Source organism: Lontra canadensis, unplaced genomic scaffold, assembly GCF_010015895.1.
Source record: "Lontra canadensis isolate GAN:19392208 unplaced genomic scaffold, GSC_riverotter_1.0 scaffold34, whole genome shotgun sequence".
NCBI classification, from domain to species: Eukaryota; Metazoa; Chordata; class Mammalia; order Carnivora; family Mustelidae; genus Lontra; species Lontra canadensis.
Genome location: NW_022631028.1, coordinates 7,988,709 through 8,009,822, shown reverse-complemented (window position 1 = coordinate 8,009,822; position 21,114 = coordinate 7,988,709). Strand labels below are relative to the sequence as shown.

The 21,114-nt window shown below is 42.3% G+C and overlaps 1 protein-coding gene across 15 annotated transcripts in view; it reads left to right on the top strand.

Moving 5' to 3' along the window:
- FOXP1 (forkhead box P1) overlaps positions 1-21,114 on the top strand; it is a 576,422-nt gene that overhangs the window by 463,613 nt on the left and 91,695 nt on the right. The window contains exon 1 of one of the 15 annotated variants that reach the window (XM_032867397.1): positions 10,593-10,692. The exons of the other annotated variants lie outside the window; for them this stretch is intronic. The gene's annotated coding sequence lies outside the window, so the exon portion shown is untranslated. Of the gene's footprint in view, positions 1-10,592; positions 10,693-21,114 lie in introns of those variants that run through there. 15 annotated transcript variants of the gene reach the window in all.

Here is a 21,114-nt window from a genome sequence, read left to right as displayed (position 1 = left end):
CTTCCAGAGGCTGCGAGAACAAAGCAAGCCCAGGGAGCTCAGCGGGTACCTATGTCTAGTTGTTCATTGCTCCTGGGGATCATGGGGGTGGGGGGAGGTCTCCTTCACATCCCTCCTTTGAGAGCTGAACTGTTAAAAGATAAACTGAGACATATTAAAAATTGTAAGAGTTTATTTGAGTAAAAATCAATTCGAATTGGGTAACATCCAATCTAGCAGATAGAAAGGAGCTCTGAGGAGCTGCAGGAAATTTTATAGGCAGAAGGGAACAGGAACAAGAAACTTAGGGCAAAAAGCGAGGTGCTTTTGCCAAGTTTCTTTCCTTTGCGGGATGACAAGGGTCTGTCAGGCAGATTACTTAACGAGCGCCAACCAGGTGATTCCTGACAGACTGGTATAAGATTCTGTTTCTGAGAGAGCTGAAACTATAGTTAAGTGTCAGTATGGTGCTTTAGAGCTTAGAATAAGCAACTCCATTTTGGGCCTTTTTAATTTTTTTTTAACAGATGCTATTATTTAACATGTAGCTAGTTATTTTTTCCTTAGCACTATTTGTTTCTTGGAGCTTATAATTTAGAGATAGTACAATGTGTGAAACATAAATGCAAAAGAAGGAGAGAAAAAAAAGAAACCATTAACTCATTCATTCGTTTATAAATTAATCAAATATTTGTTCAGGGGCCCTTATGTACAGGGCACTTCTTTTTGATATTTGATGAGCTCATTCCCCATTTGGTAGAATGCAGAAATTACTGGCATTGACTTTAAATGCTGGATGTGGTTCATCAGAATAGTGGTACTTCGCCCAGTTGAGTTCCCATAGTGGTGACATTGCTACGTTATGTGGAGTTAGCCCTGCTCTCTTGTGTGAGTGTGTGTGTGTGTGTGTGTGTGTGTGTATTTCTGTCGAGGAGGACAATTTGCCTGATGGAGGAATGGCTTTTGGTTTTTGTGTAGACTTAGCTCATTTCTTCTTCTCTAAACTTTCATGGACATAGACAGGGCCTCAGTTGTCCTTTCTGCCCCATCTTAGTTGAAAAGGAGCAAGAGAGTAGAAGTGAACAGGAGCTGCCTTCGCCCCAACACAGCTAGGCTGCCTTCAGGAAAAGAGCCCTAAGACTGGACCCCGTGGTCCAGTGACTGGAGCCGTGCTGCGAAGAGGGAGTGAGGAGTGCAGGGCCAGCGGAGGTCTGGACGCGGCTGGTTTTGTTGGAGTTCCGGTCCTCTTCTCAGGGATTAGCGCGAGTCCTTGATGCTTTCTACATTTGTCCCTGTTTGGATGTGAATTCTCTTAATGCTTTCGTTCTAACTAACTGCGTAATAAGATATCTGTATCTGACACAATGTTACCTAAAAATGCTTTCATGACCAAAATATCGAATTCCTGAGTCCGTGCTTCTTAACGTTATGCTGGTGGTTCCCACTCCCCGGTTGTATGGCAGCATGGCAGGATAGGAATAAAGCACCTCAAACTCTGCAGACTTGAGTGTGTGTGTGTGTGTGTGTGTGTGTGTGTGTACGCGCGCATGCGCGTGCGCTTGAGCTATTTGAGGTCAAGGCTAAGAGAGATCATGTTAAATATTGGACATGATAGAGATGCAGAACAGAGACCATACCCAAAATGTGAAGAATGGCAGAGGAAGAATTGAACACATTTTGGGGGATAGGGAGAACAGGTGACGCTGGGAAAGGAGGAAAACCCTGGTCTCAAAGGAAAGGAGATCCAGGATGAATTATAACCCCCAGCCCCTGTAAGGACTTCACAGTTCCCTGGTGGATGGTTCATGTTCTCCCCCTTGCAAATGCCTGCACCTCCTGTTCCCAGTCGCTGAAACTGCCTTCCCCACACCGCCTGCCCTGCTACCCGGGACAGAGCATCAACCTTAAATATGCAGCCTCATCTCTGTCTTCATTTAAAAGTCCCCTTAGCCCCGGGCCCAGGAAGGAACCCCTCTTCCCTGCTTCCTGCCCATGCATCTTTTTTCAAATTCAGCAAATGATGAAACGATGGCTGGTGGTAGGCCTTGGGCTCTGACAGCACTAACAGGGCTCCATTCCTTGCTTTGGAGAGTGTGAATGTTGGCAACTTTGAAAAGAATCCTAAAATCAGCTTATTGGGTCATTATAATTGAGTACAAGCTGAGTAATCTCTAGAGCATGGAATGCTAAGGCTTTCCTTCCCAGAGACAATAGTAGCAACATATTGTAAAATCATAGGATGAAGGTTCCATGAATTAGGTCTCATGTTGGCCAGCCCCCGTGTTCTCAGCACTTGGGGCATAGCCCGCCGTAGCTGATTCCAGGGGGTCCTTAAGAACTCATTGAACAAACCACCGGACTCCTTCGCACATACAAGTGAAGAGCTGGCTGTTGGCTCTGGCCCACCCAGTCACCCGGAGATTGATGCGAGGCTGCCATTTTGCCTGCTGGGGAAGACCAAGGGGTCTAGGACCTTGTTACCCTGGATTGAAAAAACAGTGACCAGCAACTATCTTCTCCCATTGTTAAGATTAATTGGATATAAGAGTTCTTGCTTAAATCCTGTCGTTAGAATCTATGCACCCAGAAGAATGAGTCTGAGATAGTAAAGAAATCTTTTGCCTTCAGGTATTTCATTATAGCAGAAGGAGGAAATTGAAGGAAAAGCGGTATATAGCAACAATGATAATGATGAGGGGAAACAGTAGAATGCTTACAGTTTGCCAGGCAGTGACCCGTCCTATGTCATTTAGTCCTTGTTACAACCCTCTGGGAGAAGAACTATGATTAGGGTGTGTGTGTGTGTGTGTGTGTGTGTGTGTGTGTGTGTGTGTGTTTTAGTTTTATGGGGGAGGAAACTGAGGCACATAGAGACTGTAATTTACCGAAAGCACAGTCAGCCAATGGTGCCGTCAGGGCCAGAACCCACGGCAGACTCTCTCCAGAACTACCATACTTTTATAATCAGGAACAAAATAAGCCCCAGTACCAGGGTGTTTTATGTTTACATCTAAGATGCTAGGAGAGCTGGGCCATCCTTGAGGCCAGGGTCCTGGGCCACTGCCTGGTACCCACTGATGTGACTGAAGGAGATGAGGGGAAGAGTCTGTGTGTGTGTCTCCTCTCAGCTGTGGAAGCTCCTCACTGAAGGAGAAATTAGGAGAGCGCGTGAACCCCGGGTCCCTCATCCTGCCAGACTCGGGCATTTTTGCATGTATGTGGTCTGTCAGGCTTGTCACTGTCAGTAAAGGAGGATATCAGAATTTTACCCTTACTACCTCAGGTTCCACTCATGCTGACCAATCGGTGACCTTTGGGCACAGTTGTTTTCCGAGGGAGTAAAAGTGAAGCAGCCTCTTTGTTCTTCCAGGCTTAGTTCAGTCCCCAGCCCCATCTGCTGATTGGCAGGTAGGGCAAAAGCCGGGTCTGAGAGCCATTCAACTGCCTCCTCTCCCCCATCTGTCTGTGAGACATCGGTTAAGTAATTGCAGCTCTCAGAGCCCAGTTCTTCATCTGTGAAGTGGGTACAGTAATCCTTCCTTCACAAGGTCTCACCTGGGCTATGACTTCCAGAGCATCAGAATCAGGGCTTTCAAGTTGTTTGCCAAACATTTTTTTGTTTTCCTTCTCTTTGTTCCCTGATTTACCGTAGACACGGTAGTGTCCAGGATTCCTGGCCTCTAAAATCCTATTTATATTTTTTAACTAGTTTTCTCTATGCTTTATATATGACCTTAATGGTAAGCCATAAAATACCCAAAGCTTAATCCTGTGTTTGTGTAAAATGTGTACCTGGTGAAGGACAAGCTATCGATAATGACAGTTGTTCCTGTTACTGTTCCAGAAACCAGGCAGGGTAGCTCCTAGGTTTTTCTCTTTGTGTAGGTGAAGTGTGTAGGCTCAGACAGGTGAAGTGACTTGCCCACAGTTGCACTGTTAATTCATGGCAAAGTCATTAATAGAAGCCTCTGTCAGATCCCAGTGCTCCTGCATCATCTCAGGGTTAGACAGACTGCCTGAGGGCATTTAGGACTAGGAAAAAGTCTGCCTACCTCCTTATGGGCTGGCCGGGTGAGTCCCAGCCCTTGGAACCATTTGGAAACTGCTGGAGCCTCCAGCGGGTGGGGAGTGGAGATGGACATGGACAGTCGCGTACCTTGATGCCAGCTTCCCATTCTGCTCCAGAGTGGCTCCACGTAGCCCCTCTTCCCAGCCTCCCCGGGGCCGCCCCAGCCCCCGCGAACCAGCTTCCTAACTTTTTCTCTAGAAAAGAAGACAAACCTTTGGATTTTTAGAGGGTCTCTCCGAAAGATAGGGGTGTGTGTGTGTGTGTGTGTGTGTGTGTGTGTGTCTAAAATCGGTGCCTGTTAAGGAGAGCAAATCCACGGGGAGCTCCAGGGCTCCAGAAAGTGTTTGCCGTGCTGCAGTTTCTCTGCCACACAGTGTGGAAGGCAATTATCTTTGGAGGGGATTCCGCAGCCCTACACGGGCTTCCCCGGCGTAAGATTTATTGTCGGCTGGATTGGGTGTTCTTTATAAGAGCATTTACTCGGCATCTAAAGCGTTGTCAAGAGTGCTACTTCCTGAATGCTTTTGAGGTTGCAACTGCTAAGCTTCATTTTCCCGTCTTGGAGATATATTTTTGAAATGGTATGCAGGGATTTGTAAGGCCTCGTGCTTTCCATTGACACTGACAGGAGCTGCACCGTTAAACCCCTGCACACTGCTGCGGAAATTTACCCCCTAATTCCCGGAGCCCTCCCGCAGGCCCGTCTGGCCCGCACGTGCAGAGGGTTCCCCGAAGTGGGGGAGAGGGCATGGGAGCGCGTCCCGTTGTTTTGTGTTTAAGTCATGTCAGCTAATCAGTCTCAAAGTTAACTGTTTGCTTATTTAAACAAAGGAGAGGGAAAAGCTCTTCTTTGGCTTTTCCCCCCTTTCCTTTATGTGGATCTTAGGAATGCCAGAGGAAAACTTGAGCTTCGAGTCAGCTAAATATACTGTATCATGAAACCTTAGGGACCACTGAATTGGGAACAGTGGCCCTTTACTGCTAAGAAGGTGTTTTATTGAAAACGCGCCGACAGGCTCTCCCCGGAGAGTGAGCAAAAGAGAAGGCAAGATGCCCGACAGTAATACAGGTTGTTCTCTTAGACAAGCTAAAATGTAGAGTTTGGCACTTCTGGGCTGTGATCCGGCCGGCAATCGACAAGACGAATGTGCATTTTTACATTAAAAGTGCCATATTTCACCGGCCCTGGCCCCTCCCCCCCATATTTTAAGTGTCTTAATTTATATATTCCAGTTAACAGTTCATTTCTCTCCAGCTTTGAAAAGTTGTCTTTTGAATAAATGGAGGTAGTCAAAATTTCCTAATCCTGGCCGGCTTACCAGCAGAGGGCAGGCGTAAAGAAGGTTTTGCTAGGAGGGTGTGTCAACCTAGGGTCACAGGAGGGTGGCGTTGCAGTGGGAGGGAGACCTGTGAGCCTTGTTCCAGGGCGAGATGCAACACGCTCCCTCTGCCTCTTTCCAGGCCTGCTGCACGCCCCACGTCTCCGGAAAAGCTGACTTTACTAAATAAAGGTGGCCAGTTGCCTTTATCAGATTTTCAGCGATTTCTCCATAATTAAATGTTCAAAAAAATATTCAAATGTCATTTCATGCCCCCAGAGCCATCTCTTCTTGTCCCTTCACTGATCCAGTTCTTGTTACGCTTAAATCCGAGGGTTTGCGTGGGGGTGTGCCAGGAACACTGTTACTCTTTGGAGAGGAAACACGGACTCACACTTGATGGTCTAACGATTTGTTCTTCCTGATACCTGAAGGACGAAACTCTTTGGGAAATGCTTTCCTGCCCCCAAACATGTACCTTTTCGAGAACTTTGCACATTTCCGTGTAATCTGTTCTCACCTTATGGCAGAAGCCGTCCACTAACACATTTTTACATTTTATTAAAACAAGGGATTATAGTTTTATCGTAAATGAGAGAGAATAATTTGTTACAGTCCACGAGATGCAGACTTAGGACGGGATGTAGCCATTTTTCTTTCTGGGTAAGATTTTGTTTACTGGTGATTACATATGATTTTGTTTTCTGAGTGTCTTGACATTTAGAGCGAGGAAGGGTGGGGGGGTGGTAAATGTTTTCCATAGCTTATTTCCCCATCATGATCCTAAGTCACCTGAATGTTGACATGTAACTGTGTATATACAAATAAACCAGGAGAACTGGCATTATAAAATGTTGCATTAAATGAAGATGCTTCTGACATTGTAGAAGGCGTCAAAAAGAGAAATTTAAACTCCTATGGAACAGTAGGAACTCATAGTCCTTTCCCCTGGCCACGCAGGCACAGACCAAAAGCAACATATTTAGGGGCGCCTGGGTGGCTCAGTCAGTTAAGCATCTTCCATTTACTCAGGTCATGATCTCCGGGTCCTAGGATCAAGCCCCATGTCAGGCTCTCTGCTCAGCAGAGTGTCTGCTTGTCTCTCTGTGCCCCCCACCCCTGCTCATGCTTGCTCACACTCTCTAAAATAAAATAAATAAAATTTTAAAAGACATAATGAACTGTATGGTCAGCATACACTTAAGCGCGACATAAACGGTATCAACACGGAGCGGACTGCTTTAGCTCCCTGTAGATGGATGATGTATTAATTTATGTTTTTAAGTAAAAGCACTTAAATCAAGAAGGAGCTGTGGTTCCTTGGAGACAAGTGCCCAAATCTCAGTATTCGGGCATTGGTGTTACAATTTAGTACCTGTAATTGACAGCTGGTTGGCGGTCTTTGGAGGCCTCAGAAAGACTAAAGCAGGGCTCCCTCTGGAGGGACTCACTTCCCTGGGCAGGTCATCAAGCCTGTTACTACGGTGAGGGATTCACCATTTTCTCTGTAGCAACAGTCACTCGGTCACGTTTCTTTAAGTTCCTTCATTTCAGAATACCCATTTTGGGTACTCCCCTAAATTAATTGGAAAAGAAAGAGCAAGTGTTAATGCAAGCGTTGTTTGGAAAAAGATGGGCAATTGAATTAACCGTCTTGGCCTCTGGTCACAGAGTTGATTTTTCAACCCATCAAACTGTTCATCAATTTTTATTTCACTCAGTCTGGCAGATGAACTTTCTGGCAACAGAAATCACAGTAGTTACCTGTGAGAACATGGTACCATAACTGACTTTATCTGAGGAGGTCTCCCACTCTCACTGTTGCTGGATATATGGGAGCCAGTGTCCATTCACGTATCCATTCCTTGGTTATTTCCAAGCAGCTTCTGGCAAGGCAGGACCTCAGTTGGAGCCGAGGACCACGTGGGCCAGGAACCATGGCCGGTGTCTCCTTCCCTGCCATGCCATTTATCAGCATGTAGGAATAATGTCCTGACAACACGCTCCTTCTGACTCTTCATTTAATACATCTTCTCTCCATTCAGGGCTCTGAATGGGCAGTAAAACCTTTCACTTTTTCCTGCGTTCAAGGCTAAGGCTCAGCAGAACCAAGTATATAATACATGATTTTAGTCCCAGGTGTGTTATTTGGTGGTTAGAGTTTGGTGTGGGATCATAGTAATCTATTCTTAAGTACACAGCCAGCTGCACAATGGACTCATTTAGCAACTGACAGGTTTCTTAATATGTGGTGTTTGAACAAGGGCTGTATCTGTTGTGGGTGTTAGGATGTGGGCATCAAAAATATTTTTAAGTATGGTATTTAGCATTTCCTTCACTCTTCCTTAAACATTAGCTCCCCGCCCTCCCAGGTATTCATTTTAAGTTATCATGGCCATTCTTTTTCTGAAAGTTTGTTTCTATATCTGCTTCCCCTTGTGGACCTCGGTGCTTAGTTAGGAATGTTTGATTCTTAGAGGGTGAAAAAAAAATCACAGTTGGCTTTCTGAACCTTAGTTTTGTCCTCTGTGAAGTGGGAATTGCAGTTTCTTTTCAAGTTAGGACAATTAAATGAGACCCTGTTTCTAAAGCTCCCACAATACAGATGCTGCTGTTTGGGGGTGAGAGGAATTGCTTTCTGACCTAGCCTCTCCAAAGCAACCTGGCCCTCTTGGTAATGAATCAATGATATTAACTGAGTCTTCTAAGTTTTAACCATAGGTTTTAACATTTTCAGTTGTACTCCAGCAGTGCAAGATTTTAGTTCTCACCAAATCCCAGAAACAGCACAGGTTGACAGGACCACATGGAAAGGGATCCTGAGAGAGTCCCGAATCAAATGAAAATGGCCTGGGCATATACACAGCTTCTCCAGGTTTATCACCGATGCTACATTTCCTTACCTAGAAGTAATACATGAGTCACCATGTCATGTTTGGAGAGAGGGTGGGAAGGGCTCCAGGTGGCCTCGGAGTTAGCTTACTAAATTACTTCCCTCTCCAAACCATCACACCACCACCCCCCCCCCCCCACCAACCCAAACAATCAGTCCTTTAAACACCACCTCCCCAAGGGGCCTTCCCAGACCTCTCCTGCTCACGCTGATCTCCCCCTTCTCTGTGGTCCCATGGTGCTCAAAGCCACCGCTGTGCAATTTAGTGCTTGTGTAACCAGCGCCTTGCGTCACTCTCTAATTATTTTGTGTAAGGCTGTCTCCACAGGCTGGCTCATAAGCGTCTGTAATGTTTGTTGTTTGCTTGTTTGTTTGTTATTTGTTCTGATGCTCCCGGAGACTTAGCTGATAAACACTGACCTGCAAAGGAGTTAGTCCAACTTGTAAAAGCATGCATGAGTTTTATGGATGCCTCACCAAGAACTCGTCTTTGAAAAACATGAATTGCCTATTCAAAGTTGCACCCCATTTTGTCCCCAGACATCGAATCTCAAGTTAATTTGAATACCTTTGAAAACAATCACGTGTATTCTGAAATGACCATTTCCACTTTCTCACTGTGCATTGGTTGAAGGGAACTTCCTATATTTCTATTTCCTGTTTTGGGGGGCCCCCGGCAGCCCCTCCCGGAAGAGTAACTTGTCCCTTTAAGAGTCAGAAGTCTCCTGATTCCAGGTACATTCTGGCAGGTTTAGGGCCCCTCTCCCCAAAAAAGAACACCCTCTGTCTGCCATTGAATATTCATGAGAGGGTGGGGTCACATTTTTTGTGACCTGAAAAATGCCATTAATAAATTTGTTACCTGACACAAAAACACTTTAGGGTGGAGAGCGACCTGCCATGCACCCATTTAACATCGGATCATAAGTTGACAGTCAACTGAAGCTTTTGTCTCTTTTGCAGCCAGATTGATGGGGGAATTGTCTGCGCCCCCGCTGACCTTATTGAGATTCAGGCATTTGCTTGATTGGAAATATTATCAATATACTTTCTGGTTTGTAGTTACCTGCATTAAACGCCTCAAATGGAAAAACACGTGCAAGTAAAACTGGTACTGCTCCGTTAGGATTTGTGGTCTTTTTGTTTTTTGTTTTTTTAATTGAGGGAGAATAGGTAATCCCTGGGGTCACTACTTTTCCTGGACTGTTTTTGAAAAAAAAATAATAAAAACGTTTGAGTTTTGTTGTTTGTTTTTTTTTTTTTTTTTTTTTTTAAGTATAGGCCAAGAAGTTTCTCTCTAAATTTAAAGATGATAAATGCTGCGGAAAATGATTGGATTAACCTGGCATTCAGATCTTGCCAGTTGAGCCAACAAAGTTTAGCATATTGGTGACTTTTTTTTTTTTTAACACCATACTCAGCTTTAAATAGCATTAAAGAGCAGTGACTATTTCTGATAGAGGTCCTCTTCAAGTGCTTACTGAGAGTAGCTTTTGTTGTTGCTGTTGTTGTATAAATAAAAAAGGAATTTAAAGAATTATTTCTTAGCGAACTTGGAGCAGATGCCTTCTCGAGCAGCTGTCGTTCTAGAGGGGAAGTAGCTCGGTTCAGCGACGAAGCACGTTCGGTTGTTATTTATTTCAAGCCCCGTGTTGGGTTAGTTTTCCTCCGCGCGCACAAGCACGCTTTGGCGAGCCCGACTCTTGGAAAGAAAGGAGGTGGGGAGCGGTTGGAGGGGTGGGGTGGGGGGAGGCCGAGGCTTGGCGAAACCCTCGTCCTGAAGCGAAAGTTCTCAGCAGAGGCCGTTTTCGAGGAAAGCGCTTCTCTGCGCTGCCTTGGAGCCCCGCATCCCCTTCCGATTCTGAACAGTTGCTCGGAGCAGTCGGGGGTGCGCGGGGCGCGCCGGCTCCCCTCCTCTGCCTCTCGGGTTCCTCCGAAAGGTTGGGACAACTCTTTGTCAGTTTCCAAGACGAACCAAACACGCAACCCAGCCCAAAGCCCCAAACCCGCAGCCCCGGCCGGCGGGAGAGATGCGCGCCGCGCGGGCTTCCCAGACATCAGCCGGCGGCAGGTCAAAGGGTTAACAGCAATTAAGAGGAGTTGCTCTAGAGACAAAAGCAGGATTTCGCCGGAGCGTGATTTCACCTGCCGCGCGGAGGGGGCCGGGGCGCGCGGGCGCGGGGAGCGGGCCGCGGAGCCCATTGTGTGGGGCGCGGCGCGGCGCGGCGCGGGGTGTTTAGAGGCGGGTTGTGATTGGTGGAGCAGGGCGGGGCGGGTGGGCGCGGCGCGGCGCGTCTTGTCAGCCCGCGAGCCGGAGCGCCCCTGCGCGCGTGCAGTCCGCCTGCACGCCGAGGCCGCCGGACCCCACGCCCGGCCCGCGCGGGCGCCCCGAGCCGGCTCCGCGCGCCTGGCGGCTACATGGAGAGTGTCAGGTTGGTCCCTATGATTGATCTTTGCCGTTCTGCCCTCCTTCCCCGGGCTCCGCGGTGCCAGCTTCCTGGGGCCTCACTGGGGAAGGCTGGAGCGCCAGAGGGTTTCCAAGTTGAGTCTTTTTAAAAAATAATAACAACAATTGCTGTTTACCAACTTGGGTGGGAGTTGCGCTCTGGAAGTGGAGGCGGGGGCGGGAGTGAAGAGGTGGGATGAAGGAGCTACAGGCCTGTGGGTCCTGGAGAGAGAGAGGCTTTCCCCCCTTTCTCTCTCTCTCTCTCTTTTTTTTAAATGTTCATGGGTGGGGTGTACTGGAGAGTTGGAGGAAGTCCTGCTTGTGTGTTGCTCTCGCGCTCTCGTTCTCTTTTTCGTTTGCGATTCATTTTCTGCTGGTCTGGCCTTCACGCAGCCACTTTGGTAAAGCCCTCGCCATCACTCCATTCGGGGACGTATCTGGGGTGTGATTTATGTCACTTTCAGAGCGTGTGAAATATACAAGGAGACTTCCATCTCAGTGTAACCCGCGTGGATGTTTCTTTGCTTCTGATAGTTTTGTTTCTATATCTGTCTAGGCTATTTTCAGCTTAGCTGTTCAAATTCAAGGAGTTCACACACAGCAAAGAGGGGGAGGGGGAGGAATAAAGCCCCACACCAAAATAGGCAGGCGAACTAAGGGACACTCTGGCAGGTTGGGGAGTCTCTGGCGTCTGGTGCATTACTTTGCCGACTAATTAAGTAGGGAGCAGGGTTTAGGTTAGGACGTGCAGCCGGCTGAAGAATCGCCACGGGGTACTCCAATCTTCCCGGGCTCTGAATGTAACTAACTCAACTGTCAAAACTGCCTGAAAGACGGTCAGTGGAAAGGAGACTTCCCCCGCCCCCCCGGGAGTCGTGATGGGAAGGAGGGGGCCTTTAGGAAGTAGGTGGTAAAGTTTTAGAGCAAAGTACATATAGACTCTTCCTCTTTGGGATTAACTCCTTCAAGGCCTACCAGTTATAAGGAAAATATAATAATTTTATATCCTTGTCCACACAGACCAAATATTCTAATCAAGCCAATTTAAAAATGCAAATCACCTAATTTCCATAGATGCCAACATTCTGCAAGTGACACATTTGGGGGAAAAATTAAGCCTGATAACAGGAAATGTGAATCATACTATCAATGACTAATCTGCCTAAGAAAAAAATAAGTTACATTTATTTTATCATTAGGAAGTCAGTGTTAAAGAAGCCAAAAAAATTTCTTTTTTCTTTAAATCAAGTGAAGTTTTTTATTTTATAAGTGGCCCGGTGTTGCTTTTTTGTTCATTTGTTTGTAAAAGATTTTCTAAGAGGAATGTGTATGTGCAGTCAGAGATGGTTATGTGGTAAAGTGTTCAAGCTAGCATGTCATTGTCAAAGACCTCAAACATGATCCCATTGAGATTCTAGTTTAGGATTTGATGTGTTGCTGTTACTGTTGTTTGAAAGAATGCAAAGCGTTCTTGGATGTTAGGACTTAACACTAAGTAAACCAAATGAAGACAGAAGCACATTCTGAATACCCTTCGCATAAATTGAAAAAATGTCTACTTCTATTTTATGTGATTCTTTGTAGCTGCCTGACACATTTCAGTGAAAAGTGTGTAAAAATGAAACCAAAATACAGACTGCCTACCCAGAGACAGTGGCTGACTTACTCTGGGATGTGATAGAGTTGAACTGAAAACGGATTGGGCTGACACTTGATAATCAAAGTTGATTTATTGTTCATTAGTACTGCATTAGCCCTTTCAGGCAAGACAGTTATTTGTGTAGTGGCCTGTCAAGAGAGAGACTGCAAGCACCTGTCATTTCTAAGGCATGAGATAAGCAACTAAATATTAAGATGATGCAAATAAAAGCACATGATCTTTTTTTTTTTTCTTTAAGAAAATGGGTCATTATCAATGCATAAGAAGAAATCTAGAGGTTTGTGGGGATTTTTTGTTGTTGTTGTTCCGCACCCCCTCCCCCAGGACTACGCTTAGAATGAAAGCAAGGGGCTTTTATTCTCCTGTTTACCCTAAGAACTTTCTTTCCTACTCCTATGTGCAGTTCAACTGATAAAAAGTTGGTCAGTTAAGGAAATGAGAAGCCAAACCTGTCAGTTTTTTAATCTGAGTAATTCAGGAAAGGTAGGCTTCCTATTTGTGTTGTGTTTTTAAATAAATTTATTTCATTAAAATGAAAGTTTCCTAATCATGGGCTGATTATATGAAAATGTGATGACATCATAAGTAAGCTATGATAATGTCGGATGGTCATGTCAAGTGCGTTTTCTGCAACATGTTTCACTCTCGATTTTCTTCTTCCCTCCCTGGAAGGGAATGATCTCATGACATACAATAGAAAACAACCTAGGTGTCAAAAGAAAACAAAATTAGTGAACTTTTGTCTGCATCCATAGAAACGCGGATTAACTCATATTTTTCCAGAGGATGGAATGGAAACATTCTGCATGAGGTTATATAGTGTATTGTCTTCTCTGCATTTTCATTTGACAGGGATTTTAGAGTCTGTGATCTTAATTAAATCTCAACTAGCTGAAATAATGCATCTAAAGGCATGCAGTGTTGCGTAACCTTGCTCAGTTGGTAAACCATAAATCATCAGAAAGCTTATGATAGGAATGGTTGGTTTGAATTTTTTTGTTGTTGTTTGCAGTTAAATGTACCTTAAAAACAAAACCCTCACCATTGCTGCCTTGTATTTGCACGTTGTCAGAAGCTGTCACTTGAAAGATAAACTCTTTCATGACACTGACCAGTTCTGCAACTTTTCAGACAGCCTCCACACAATTGTAAGATACAGTGAAATTAAAATCCAGATTAATTAAAAGCAATGAAATTCCAGATTTATCTTGGCTAATGTGGCAGAAGTGTCTTAGAGTTACTATGTTTCTGAGATAATCAGGAGAGAATATTGTGACCAGCTTCTCAGCTTGAGCTAAAATTTGAGTAAAATTTGAACTGGCAAAAAAGAAGGGTGGAGGGATTTATTTTATTATGTGGTCTAGTTGTAGAGGAACATCACTGAAGAGAAACTTAACACTAGGCTCCTGGTAACTGGTCAAATATCATAGCCAGTTAGAATCCACTTCTGGTAGTTCTTTGACTTATAAGCAAGGGATAAGGCAGCAACAGTTGACTAGAGAAGGTTGGAATAAATAAATACGTAAATTGCATCTGTGTGTGTTACATACTAAGCTATGAATTCATTGTCAAGGAGTAATAATCATTAAGCAGCTATTAACTAGTCCTGGTTTTACAAATTCTACTAGTGCTTGTAAATACTGAGTTATTTACTTTGAGAGTCTTCGAATCAGATGTTTTTAACTACTAAAATTTTTGGAAGCTGTCTACTTATAAAAATTTGAGAACGCTATCTTGTCATGTATTGATTTTATATACCTTTGTACATAATATTTCATATGAGGTTGGGAATGATGTTGCTGATGAGCTGTGGATCTTTGGGGGCAGAGAACGAGTGCAGCTTCATGTATACCTGCATGGCTAGATTTGGGGGTAGTCCTAACTCCCTAAGCTAAATGTGTTTTTGTTTGCTGCAAGGTTTCTTTTCTTGGAAGCAGCATGATATTTCTGGACATTGGTTTTAGTCATTTCACAGTGTACAAATACCTTTTTTTTTTCCCTCCTCGTACATGGCAATCTACAGTCAGCTTTATTTATTTATTTATTTATTTATTTTCATTAAAAAAGGAAAGAAAATTCAGGTGCCTGTTGGACGATCGTCTGCACACTGTAGGGACTTGAATTATCTGGAAAGAGCCAAACTGGGCCTCTACTTTAGGGCTGTAGGAATAGTCTCTGAGACCCTCTTCCAACCTGGCAGTTTGTTTGAAGAGAAATTAATTTGGAACAAGGAAAAATGAATATTGAACACGTGCATTGTACCTCATTTTCAAACCTGGTTAAAAGCAGCTAATCAATGAAGATGCAGGCTAAATGTTATGGTGCACTTTTTAAGAATACCTTGGTATCATGTTTTAATTTTTAAGCTTTATCTTGCCCTTAAATCTGAAACATCATTGTTCAAATAACTGAGAACAAGGTAAATCAACAACATCAAAAAGGTCGGCTGCTGTGATTTCTCAAGGGCTTGTTATTTTGTACTTCCCAATTCTATTTGATGTCTTGACAAAACAAGATGACACAGGGGAGAATACATTAAATTTTGATTTTTTTCATCTTACCTGTTACAGTTGTGGCAGCTTAATTTCTTTCACTTTTTCCTGAAGATTTTTCTTTTTTTCTTTTCTTTCTTTCTTTTTTTTTTTTTTTGTACAATTACTCTAATTGTCATACCACTTCATGAGGCGGGTCCTCATGGGTTTTCCCATTTGCCTTGATTTTACTAGGCATTTTTGAACATATTTTGACCTTTAACATATAAGGAGCTTTTGGTTAGGCTTTGTCTTCATTAGAAATATATCAGTGAATGGTGAGATTGTCAAAGAAGCAACTGATGTTTTCTCATTAGAATCTAATTTGCACCCCTTAGCTTAACTGTGACATAGAAGGTGCAGGTGTTGGAAACAGGCATGAGAACCTGCACAATTTGAGAAACTTCAGTTGTAATTCCGAAAAGGGGTGATTGCACAGTAAGTCAGACCTTACAAAACTTTGGAATGAGCTAATTTTGGCCTATCTGCATGTTTAAATCCAAGGACAGCCCTCCCCCCCCCTCCATCTCACAATCTGGGGGGAAAAAAAAACGTTTGCAAATTAAATTCTTGGTCTTAGAAAATTCTTTCGTGGACAAAAGGTAAACATTTTAGTTTTCTTTGCTGAGCAGTATCCCTCGATCCATAACTGTCTACAAGTTGTTTTCCTTTATGTGCATCCTGTGTGTGTCTCAGATAGCACTGGTACAGCTGCTATCTCTTCTCACTATTTTTGAATAATGCTTGATTTTAAGAGGACTTACTAAGCCATGGCCTCTGCATTTTCTTCTCAAGAGCTCAAGAGAACTGTGGATAGAATCTTCCCTGGGGTTTCTTCTTGGAATAGTTCTCCCCTCCTCCTATTTGCAGCACTTAAAAATGATTTTTGTTGTTGTTGTTAATATAAAATGTCATAGCAGCTTTGATCCACGTACACCACGTACATTGTTCACCATCCCTCCTACAGGAGAAAGATTGAGGGAGGAAAGAAGAGGCATTTTCTCTTGATTTAAATAATAATAATAACAGTTGCTAAGTTGAAAAGATGAGTGCTTATTGGATGACTATTTTCATGTGTAGCTTCCATTGTTTCCTGTATTTAACAGGCGCTAATGGGAGAAGCGATTTAATTTATGTAAACTTTACATTTTTATGCAAATGAAGCTGATATTTATTAGCGCTAAAACAATTATGCTGGCTCTTAGTGGAGTATATGCATGGGAAATGTTACAGGAGAGCAGTTGAGGTTCCACTAATGCCTCTGCTGTAAACAAATATGAATTTCTGCCACTTTTGAAAATTTAAAGACAAAAGAAGAGCTCGGAGAGCTTTGCCAGAGATTGCTTATTAGGGATGATAACCTGAAATAAGTCCTGATTGGCAGGCAAGTCTTGGCCATACAATTCTTCCTGAAAGAAAGATAGCCTTTCTTGATAGAGTGTAATAAACAAAATGATAAAAAATGAAATGCTAATTGCATTTTAAAGAGGTCTTTTTTTTTCTAAAATTTTAATAGGTGGTTGTATTGTTACTGAGAGAACAGTTATGCTAATGACTGACTACTTAGATGATTTTGCATTAATATAATAACCATTACCTGCCTTAATGCTTTGTACAGTATTGTGGCAAAATAGCTAAGTCTAAAAGAGTTATACAAAAAAGCAGAATTCCGTAATGAAACAGAATTATACTTTCCACATGAATAGCAGGCTTTTTTTTTTTTTTTAATTTTCTGAAGACTGAAATATTATGTCAGAAATGTATTTTCTTTCCTCCATGATACAGCTATCTTGCATGGTGTCTGGGCGAATGTGGTTTGTTTGTTTGGTTTTGCCTCCCCTCCCCTTCTTTCTTTCTGGATACCTTGGGAAATAGATAGAAGTTTCCTAACTTTTTTGTTTGCCAATGTATCAGTTGTTTCCATTGGCTTATTAATTCTGAACACTATTGTCTTTCACAGGGTGATGGTATTCATGAAGTGGTACTTATTTTTTTTTTACACAGGTTAGCTTCTATAGGTCATAGAAAATTTGGCATAGGTTTTTTGTTTTTGTTTCTGTTGCTTTGGTTTTGTTTTTTGTTTTTTTAATGGAACTATTTTCTTTGTTTGGTTTGGTTTTGCTATTCTGGACCCTTCTAATTTAATTTGTTTTGCTCTTGTTATTTGATGAACCAGTTAACGCTGTCTTACCTGGTCCAGTTATCATCCCATGCCTGAAGTCTGGAGGGTTCTCAGGTTTCCTGGGACATATGTGTGGTGAATAACAGAGATTAAAAATAGTTTCTAATTTATTAATCCAGATTAATGGAAATAAAATAGGACTTAAATTTTTCTGTCTTCTCAGTTTTATTATTTGTACACTTAGCAACTAGGAGAAGATGCTGATGACAAAATGTATGTGTGTTTACACTGGGCAGTATTTACTTAGAGTTAATGTGAGTGAATGTAAAGAGAAAGAAAAAAAAATGATAGTGTGTTATTTGTGTCATCTCCCCTCCCACCCAATTCCTCCAATTGTCTCTTAGATTAGCAATGAGTCTTGTTTCTATGGGCGTTTTTGTTTTTTTGTTTGCTTTTTTAGATGTTTTTCCCCACCCCGTCACCTCTTTGGGAATAAAGGGCACTAATAAGGCCTATTATTTTAATAGTCTTCAGGCCTACGGATGATAGAAAGTCAATTGGAAGCAAAAGAAAACTGTGGCAGGCAGAATTGATACAGCAATGTATGGGCTTCTACCAGCACTTGGGAATGCAATCGACATTTTCCCAGTTACTGGTATTAAGGTAGTAGCAGGTCCCTACTAGCAGCGTTCAGAGGGAGGGCCAAGCACAGCGGAATTTCTGCCATTCCCGCCAGTTCACGTGCACCTGGGACCAGCCACACCCAAATGGTATCAGTCAACAGTGTATCATGCAGTGTCTGTGTTGTGTTTTTTTTTTAATTCACGATTTCCTCTTGCAACTCAACGAAAGAGTGTTAACTGTGTGTGTGTGTTTTTTTTTAAATTCAGTTTTGTATGCTAGCATTCTTTAAATGTCTGCCAGAAGTTTAATTTGAATTTCTGATCCCTGAAGGCAGCTAGACAGAATCATTCTAGTTCTTCATAAATTGCCTTCTATGATTCATTGTTAACTCATAAAACACACTCATTTCTATATTCTCAAACAGTTAAGGTAGTTACAGCATCAGACATATAAATTTTTTTTTGCACTATCTTTAAATTGTCATTGGAGAAGGAAATCGAGAATTAGCTGAAACTCCCACTTCAGGCGTGAGCCCCGTAGCATAGGAAAACATCAGAATTTATTGTTTTTTTGTTTTTTTTTTTGTTTTTTTTTTGTTTTTTTTTATCTCAAGGAGGGTAAGGTAGATGGCATAGAATCTGGAAAAAATAAAGTTTAGTTTTGACTGAATAGTCTCAAAGAGGGGCCCATGAATAGTAGAGCACCGTAGTTAAGAACTCACATGACTGTTTTAAATACTATTGATTTAAACCACTGGCTAGATTTTATGAATCACGGCGTAATTTCTAAGCCTTGGCCATATTTCTCAGTGCTAAAGCACTCTCTCTTGTGTGCCTTTAGCCGCTTTCCAGACATTCAACACAGGATTAAATGATAGTAGTTACAGTGATCAATAGGTTAAGACCGGTACGATCACTCTTGCCGCTAATGACCTCAGTAGTAATGGGCAATAAAGTGTGGACTATAATAGCCTCTCGCTGGTACTGCATGCCCTTTGATTCCTAGTATTAGTAGGGACTAGCTACATGAAAAAGTTGGACATTGGGAGTTAAGAGAGTGGATATGTGTAGGCTCTCTTTCTTAACTATTTAAAACCTAAAACTGTGCTCAGATTTTTTTTTCCCCCTTTCCTACCCAGGCTGGTTTCTGGTCTATTTGGATAGGTTTGTTAAAACCTTCCACAACCTATTTTAAAGACACGTTGGAGCAGAAACTGGGGAAATCTCAGTTTTATCACATTTATAAATTAAACCCAGGCCCAGTTTGGAGGCTCACAAGCAAACTGGTGTGAAAATGTGGTTTCAGATAGTAAAAGCAAAGTTGAGGCCATCAGCATATAATAGCCCACTCCTGGTTATTCAGAGACCCTGTGCCAGGCAGGAGGATTATTCAGGCTTCTCGCCTCTCTCCCTCCTTGGACTGTGCCTGCTGCTTGAGCATCTTATTACTCACCAGCACCTCCATCAAAATGTCCAAAGGGAAAAAGAAGAGGAGAGTCAAGTTCATTGTACTGTTCAGTAACTGTTCAGTTATTTAGGTTGAATAAATAACCCTGGGAGAAGCACATTTAACTATTGGCCATATGCAAGGGTTTCAAAATATCTGTATACGCCAGTCCTTTTTTTAACTTTTAAAATCGATTTTATTTAAGTATAATTTACATACAAGAAGATGCACTCGGTTTAAGGGTACAGTTGGAAGAGTTTGAGCAGATGTGTACACTCAATGAAACTGCCTCTGCAGTCAAGATAGATGGCATTTCCATCACCTCCAAAAGTCCCCTTGTTCCCCTCTCACACATAGACTTTCCATAGTTCTTTTTAAAAAATTGTGACCGAGAGATTATGATGACTTCTGTTACAACACTGTTAATTTCGTGTTCATCACCCGTTTAAATCTTACACCACCCTATTCCTGTCTGTTTTCCTGTTCATCACCATCAGAAATTTGGCTCAAGAATATTTATATTGTACGTCATCCAAGAAACGCAGAGGAAAAAAGAAACCTTAAACATGGTTCTTTTGTTTGCTTAATCAAACCTCCCTGTATGATGATGCAACTCTCAAGGAAAAGTAAACTTCTATTGTGATATGTTGGCTTTAGCAGCTCGAAAGATAGCGATTGGCACCCCATACATTTTTAAAAACTCAAAAAGTTTCTTGTGTGTGAAGACGAAGTAGACTGATTGGAATTAATTTATAGATGGTTAGATGTTTTGATAATGCCTTCTTGTGTTTGCCCTAGATTGAATGCAAGTTCACTGTTCTAATCATTGGTGATATTTCGTGCTGCGAAGTATCTTTTTAAAAGGATAATTTATCCATTCATATACATCTGTCCCTTTTTGCATATAAAAATAGTCAGACATGCCCATCTGTTTTAAATTACAGTGTATCTACATCTACACTTAAAAGGCCACTGCAATGGGAAGAATTCGATGATGACCTTCCAGAGTTAGGTTAATGAAATTTTTCAGATGTTCTAGCCGGTGTTTTCCAAACAATGCGAAACTTGCACATAAACATCTCCCCACACAAAACATGCCCACAACAACAGTGCAGCTTGTTCACTGTACATGAATCTGACCTTCAGGAACCATTTTTAGTTCATCAAAATTAGTGATGCTGAGAAATCGGGACATCAGTGCATAATGACTGTGAAATTAGGAATGAGAGCTTGCTATGCAAATGACAGGACAAATCATGTGAAAAAGTCAAGATAAACTGCATATTAAGACATTATGTTACATAAAATTAATACTGCATTTCTCCCTTTTGCTTACTGCTCCCCTGAAAGATTTTTTAATTCTTTTATCTTCTGATCAGCTATTGTCTGCCGGATTTTTTTTTTAAGTGGCACACAGGCAAAGTGCAAAACATGTTATTACCTTTTATTGTAATACATGAGATGACAGGAGATCCTTTTTAACAAAGTATATCCTTTACTGCTTCTAGCTTCTTGCTGTCACATGTTTGATTAGAAACCAAAGAAAAGTAAGATGCTTAAATATTACTGTTAGAAGACATACAGGTTTTGTCTTTTCTTTCATTGTTATTTTTTCCCCTTTCCTTATCTTTTTATTGGGGGGGCGATTTTTCATGAAATAGTCTTCTTGTATTACGGGGACTGACAAAATGGTTCTCATGTAGTCTGCAAATTAAACACAAGTGCAGTGATTATTTTGAATAGCTAAATTACATTCTAGAAAGCTTGCAGAATTCATAGCATTGTCATTAGGTATCCGCTTGAATACAATTTGTGTAACCTTGGCCAAGACAGCCTGTCATTTTAATGTCAGTGTTTTATCTGAACAAGACATCATCCTTTCAGATACAGTGTGCAGGTTCCTTGCAAAGATGCCCGTGCAGAAACGTGTTAACAGTTGCAAATATGAAATGCTATCAAGTTCATCACTGTAGCTGTTTGTCACTGAAATGTCATGGAAAGCAGCTTTTAATGGTATCACACGTA